The 6,184-nt window shown below is 47.3% G+C and overlaps 1 long non-coding RNA gene across 1 annotated transcript; it reads right to left on the bottom strand.

Moving 5' to 3' along the window:
- Positions 1–462: 462 nt before the first annotated feature.
- Positions 463–3,878, bottom strand: LOC110354647 (uncharacterized). Its single transcript, XR_002406838.4, has 3 exons — positions 3,620–3,878; positions 2,085–2,456; positions 463–1,454 (listed from the first exon to the last, which is right to left on the bottom strand). It is a non-coding gene; the product is annotated as an uncharacterized lncRNA (long non-coding RNA).
- Between the last annotated feature and the right edge of the window lie 2,306 nt (positions 3,879–6,184).

Raw genomic sequence — 6,184 nt, 5'->3', positions numbered from 1 at the left:
CTGAGCCCAGATTTTTCTTAGGTACCTGACACTTGTTCAAGTGGAAAACTCCCACTCATTTCAAATGAAAGTAAAGCTGTCAAGTACACTGGGAGGCCACAGATACAGCCACTTAATTATGGCAGCTTAGCAAGTTACCACCTCTTCCTCTGAGGTTTAAGGCAACCCCTTTAACTTCATGGTCAGGTCCTGGTCAAATATTCACAAGTGCACCAACTGATGAGCAATGAAATCACTCCCTCAGCACATGTAGCTGCACTCTCATGCTAAAGTTTATGAACTTTTTAAGTGTAAGGAACATGTAATTGTTCAGGAATAATATATATATATATATCCATAGGCCTGTTCATGTAGTTTTACTGCTTGTTTTCATCCCAGCCCATTAGAAATAAGACAAGACTTCATGTTTGTTTATCACCTTTATTTTCTCAGGTTTTGCTTCCTCTTTTGCATGTATGGGAATGCACATTTCAGCTGGGGAACAGTGTATTCATCTTGGTTTTAATTCTCAGTCATTTTGAGGTTACTTTCTGATGGATCAGTTTTCAAACATTCTTCTAAATGACTTATCTGGGGTCACATGCCAGCAGGACCTACTCCTTCATCAGTTTTGGATAGGGGCTACACTAACATCTTCAGGACTGAAACATCTTTCCCAACATTGCTCTCATGACTTTTATGCTGGTTATTCCCACAGCTGAAACTGTGGCGCACCTTGGAAATAATTTGTGATAACAGCTAAAAACATAAAAATAAAGGGAACCCACCTAACTTTTGTGAACAGATTAGGAATCGTGAAAAAAATTCACAGAGTCTCAGAGCTGATAGGATATTCTCCTTTGAGCTAGCTTTGATTCTGTCTCCAAATCTCCTCTTCGGACTGAGGTTGTTCCAGAAAGGTGTATGGGTTCCATCTGCCTCTGTTCCTCAGCTAAAGTAGTAATGACCTTTGGCAAAGGAGCAGGCTAATGGGCTACAGGCAGTAACTCCAAGGTGTAAATGAGGCAGGTAAATATGCCTGGCTTAATTAGCTCAGAGCTTGCTCACAGTTTCAGTGTAGACCCAAAATAAGATAAACCCAATAGTCAGTGATAGGAACTTAACTCTGTTATTCTGCTATCTACAAAGGCAGGCAGATATTAGATAGATAGACAGATAGATAGATAGAACAGCCTGAAGTCATTTTAGTGATAAATCTATTTATTTCACTGTATTTATATGGGATAATCTTCTTGGCTGAAAAATGCCCTCAAAAGAAGTCCCTGCGGCGTCAGTTTGCACAAACAAAGGCAAAGCAGCAACAAATAAATAATTCCATCGTGCATGTTGCATGGGACATGAAACACAAGGCAAGCATTTTGCCCCTGGAATGTTTCCAGAAAAATCTTACCAGAGGCAGTTTTGAAGGAGATGCTCCATGTTTGTTTTGGAATCTGTGTGCACATGCCGTTATTCTGAGGGCAAAAGAAATTCATTTGTGAAGCTGCACCATGAAACGCAAAGAAGTTGGTGTAAGATCAGTTCCAGAGTCATTTGCTTGGGTTCACTTATTTGCTAAATCTGGGTAATCTTTATTTTTTAAGGTTATGTTTATTTGGATGGGAATAGATATGGAGGGTGGGGAAAAACAAAAGGTAGGGAAAAAATAAGCTCATTTTCTGGGGAATCTGTTTCAATGTATTTACATAGAACAGCCTTTGTGGAGTGGAAAAAAGTTTCGGAAAAAAAAATCCAAGCAGAAGATTAAGGGCAAGGGAAGGGTCACGCTTTTCTGAATCATCTGTTATCATCAGAGACAAGATACTGATTGAGCTGAGCCCTGGCATGTTCTTGTCTGCCCTCTTTAATACTCCTGTCACAAGAGTATTTTAGGTTTCTGGCCAAAGATTTCTTCTCTAGCTATTGACCTGTCTCTATTATCCAGCAGGACCTGAAACAAGATAGTCACGGAGACACTGTCTTAAAACACAGGCAGGAGCCAAATGCTTAAGCATAACCCAGTTTAGACTTCCTAGGGTATCGTTAGCATCCTCAGGGACCTTTCAGATATAGGTCAGGACCTATGAAAAACAATCTCCACCTACCTCATTCTGAATATCCAACAGAGGTCAGGTGGGGCACTCCACCAGTTCTGAAAATCCCACACTAATCTTAGTCCTACACACATCATAAATGTTGTGCTTTCACTACCAGAAACACAGCTTCATGAAAAACAAAAGTCCTCCCAGGCTGATGCCCCCTTCATTCTTTGGCCTTTCTGGTGTTTTGCCATTTGCCCATTGACCTTCTGTATCTAGAAGAGTCTGTGAACGTCTTCTGTCACCAAGCAGTGCCACTGAGGGTGTCTGTGTTGCGTGCGATCTCTGTGGTCCCAGAACCATCCTCTAGACCTCAAATCTGCTGCATCCCAAGTCCAATGGCAAGCTGGCTCCCCACACATCTGTTCACACAGCAGCCTTGAGGAGACAGGATTAAGGCAGGGTTGGGCTTACGAACATCTGAGTACAAATACAGATCAGAGGACCTACACCCACCTAAAGATATGGGTTGGTGGATGGAGACCACCTTCCCGTTTCATATTCCAGTACTTTCCCACAGGCAGAGGCTCAGAGCAGTCCCGTCCCAAGAAGCAAGAGTGAATACCCTGGGCCACCTGGCTTTCAAGAGGTTCAGCTAATTCATTTGTTTTACCACATAGATAAGCTTTCATCAGACTCTTCATCATCTTGTTTAAACACAAGGCTGGTGAAACCCATCTCCCTTTTAACACATTATTCATTCTGTTCCTTTCCTTTTTAAAATTCCTCACCGGTGCTCAAATACCAGAAGTCAGTGTCATTGTCAGATGTGTCATTTAAGTCCCAATAAATCATTATTAATGCCAGTGTTGTTTAGAAACACGGCTATTAATAGAGTGCTCCAGTGGAAATGCAGAGAGGCAGCCAAGCCAGAGGTGATGGGTGATCTGGCATCACCCCCTTTTTGCCAACAGGGACTCCCCCTCCACGACTTGAGATGGCCAGTGGACAAGGAGACAAGGAGAATGTGCCATCTCTGGTAAAAGCAAACCCCTGCACTGGCCCATGGCAAGCTAAGCCTGCCAAGGGAGATAGGCTATGTCACAGGGAAATCCATAAAAAATCAACATATAACTCAAAGCTGGAAGCGATGGTTCACAACAGCAGGGCTGTGCTGTACCTAATCGCCTTTCATTAGCAGCTGGCTCAGAGAGGTATTTCGACATCTCATGGCAGACTGGACCTTCTCTCATCCCCATGTGGGAGTGCTCACTCCCCCGTGCACATCGATGTTGTGATGAGTCAAGGCAACTTTGATGGATGGATGTTTGAATTAGCTGGGTAGCACACGCCGACTAGCAAAGCTCATGGAGACCAAGTGTTTATTTTTCACATACAGCAGCATAAATCCCAAACACTCATCCCTCCCCCAAAAGGGAGCAGCCTGGCTCTCAATGCACACCATCCCTCTCCATCCCACCTGCCCCTGTACTGGAGCTGGCTGGGTTTGCTGTCCAGCCCACAAGGCTGGCTGAGGACCCTTGTGCAAGGGGTCTTGATGAGCACCCAGAAGGCTCACAGCTCAAAAAGTAAAGCCTTACCTCTGAATTGTAAGAAGTTGCTGCTGTTTTGCCGTCAGACACCACACTCCTGAGAATAAGCCCTTGGGAGTAAGATTGCCTGGGAATACAGACCCCTTCCCTGCCCCTTTGCTGATTAAAATAAAGATGTCCCAAACCAAACTCCCATCACACTCTTTGTCCTTTGCCAGGTGAATTTCATGATGAGACACCACCAGGGAGCCTGGGCTGCTTTCGGCTTTTGTGTCTTTCTTTCCAAAAACACTGTCTTTTCAAATTGCTTCCACTACAGAGAGCAACCCGAGGCAGACCAGTCCTAAGGAGCTCCCTTCAGGAGACATTTGCTACATGCCTGTGAGAGCATGCAGGAGAAGACCACACAATAACTTGTCTGCAGTCATGGGCCATGCATGGGCAGATGAGGAAAGGTGTGATTAGGGCAATGGGAAATAAGCCTCTGATCTTCTGCAAGCACATCTCAGAGAACGTGCATGTGTGTGTGTATGTGTTTTGGCAGGGGTGAAGGAGGATGAAGGGCAAGTCTCGCAGCTGCAGGTAGCAACGAAGATAGGGAGATATTTCCCGTCTCGCTCTTCCCCAGATCCATCACTGTAAATAACTTGGCTTGCTTCCTCCTCCTCTTCTTTTGTATGCTTTCTAAGACTCTGCAACTCACATGAAAACACGCAGCCTTAATTGGCATTGTCAGTTCCAGCTGACAGATATCCCGTAAAACACACCCAGCAGTAAAAAGTGTAATGCCCTAACCCTCCCCTACAACGAAGTTCAATTAAAGTGAGACAAGGAAGACTCCAATGGATGGCTGTAGGCAGACTGCAGTTTGCTAGATTTATGAAAAACGTAGCAATCGTGCCAATACTTTGATGAGGACCACTTTGTGCTAACAAAATGAGGTGGTATTTACTCACTGGAAAACATTAAATCCTGCTGAACTAATGGGTGGGTTTTAAGGCTGCCCTAGGTGCTTCATCACGAAATCCAACCTGTTGTGATTTACCAGCAAACATTCAACTCCTACCCACTCTCCTGATCCTCGTGCACTCCTGATAGTTTGCTTTCCTTCCCCTTTCCAGCACTGCACAGCTTGGGATTCTGCATGCACTTTCTCTCTCCTGCACAGCTTCACAAAATCTTGATGTTTATGTAGAAAAGCTTCCATTTATCCAGACTGAAGAGAAGAAGTGGGGGATGTGAGAAGGAGCACTTCCCTCTACCCAGCCATTTCTATCCTATGGTCTGATATGGATCTTTAAGGACTGATTCAACTTGGGGCTGTGCCCCAAGACTTCAGCCCCTCCAACAAGAGCCTCAGGTGGGAGGTAAAACACAAACTGTTCCCCTTACCTCTTGACCCCATGGTATTTCAACCCACCCAAGTCTCCTTTCACCTGCCAAATTCACTGCAGGCAACACATTTACCTTTAGGATAAATACAACCCACCTTGGGGATCCAGGCATTTACTGAATCCTTTTGCCCCAACATTCTTATGTAGGAGTGAGGTGACTTTGGGGTTGTTTGCTGCACAGTTTATGGGGAGGTTTTCCCCCTTCGTGTGCAGTCATACCACCTCCCCTGCCCGCTCCTTGGCCACAAGCTACCACCGCAGCATGCGGAGGTTACAGAGGAGCAGAGTTAATGGTGCTGTGGCCACAGGTAGGGAGGAGGGGAGCAGCCCAAGGCTGGGCAAGGAAGGTGGAGTGATAATGCAGCAACTCTCTGGAGCCTTCCCAAGGGAAACCACAACCAGATGTGCTTGTGGTGTTGCAGCGGGACCTTGGGGAGAGAGTTAATGGGGACCCTTTGATCTTTGCCTTCAAGGCAGGCTGAGTGAGATGGCCAGGTTTGCTCAGCAGGTGGGAGGTGAAGGAGGAAAGGACAGGACATATCCTGAAGGCCGGTGGGAGCAGACTCCCCCCATGCCCTCTGGCAGTGGGCTAAGAAGTGAGGCAGCAACTGAGGTGTGAGGGGGGAAATAGGAAGGCCATGGGAATTGTCCCAAACCCTTGGATTTGTGTTTTGTCATCAGCAGCTCCTGCAAGAAGAAGTGAGGGTCCAGATGGTGGCAGAAGTGGTCCCTGAGGAGGCAGTGCCAGCAATCGCTGCTCGCCAGCACCCAACGCCAAGGCTTCTGAAGCAACGTGGGTGCGATTTTGGCAGCGAGAGCGAGTGAGATGCTTCTCCTGCTTCCCCGCTGCCTCACTTCTTGGGTGGCCATTTCCCCCGGGGCAGAAAGGGAGTGCGAAGTGCTGCGCAATCGGGCGGGAGAGCAAGGGTCAGGTGGGGGACAGGAGAAAAGGGCGAGGAGGGCCGCAGGAGGAGATCAGGATCCTATCCCCACCACCCCCTCATTTCGTGCGGCTCGCCAAGGGCCGGCTTCCTTCCCCTCCTGGCTCCTGCTCCCACCATAGTCCCTCAGGGCTCGGTGCTTGCCACCGCTGCTCTCCAGCCCTCCGCGTGGGCTGGGACACGGGCCTGAGTCACAGGTTCAGGCCCACGGGGCTGAGCGCCTGCACGCGCTCCTTTGTGCAGAGCAGCAGCAAGGGGAGGGGAAGGTCGGTGCCAGC

The sequence above is a fragment of the Anas platyrhynchos genome, chromosome 7 (assembly GCF_047663525.1).
Source record: "Anas platyrhynchos isolate ZD024472 breed Pekin duck chromosome 7, IASCAAS_PekinDuck_T2T, whole genome shotgun sequence".
NCBI lineage: Eukaryota > Metazoa > Chordata > Aves > Anseriformes > Anatidae > Anas > Anas platyrhynchos.
Note: the sequence above shows the minus strand (reverse complement) of the source record. Positions and strands in the feature narration are given on the sequence as shown.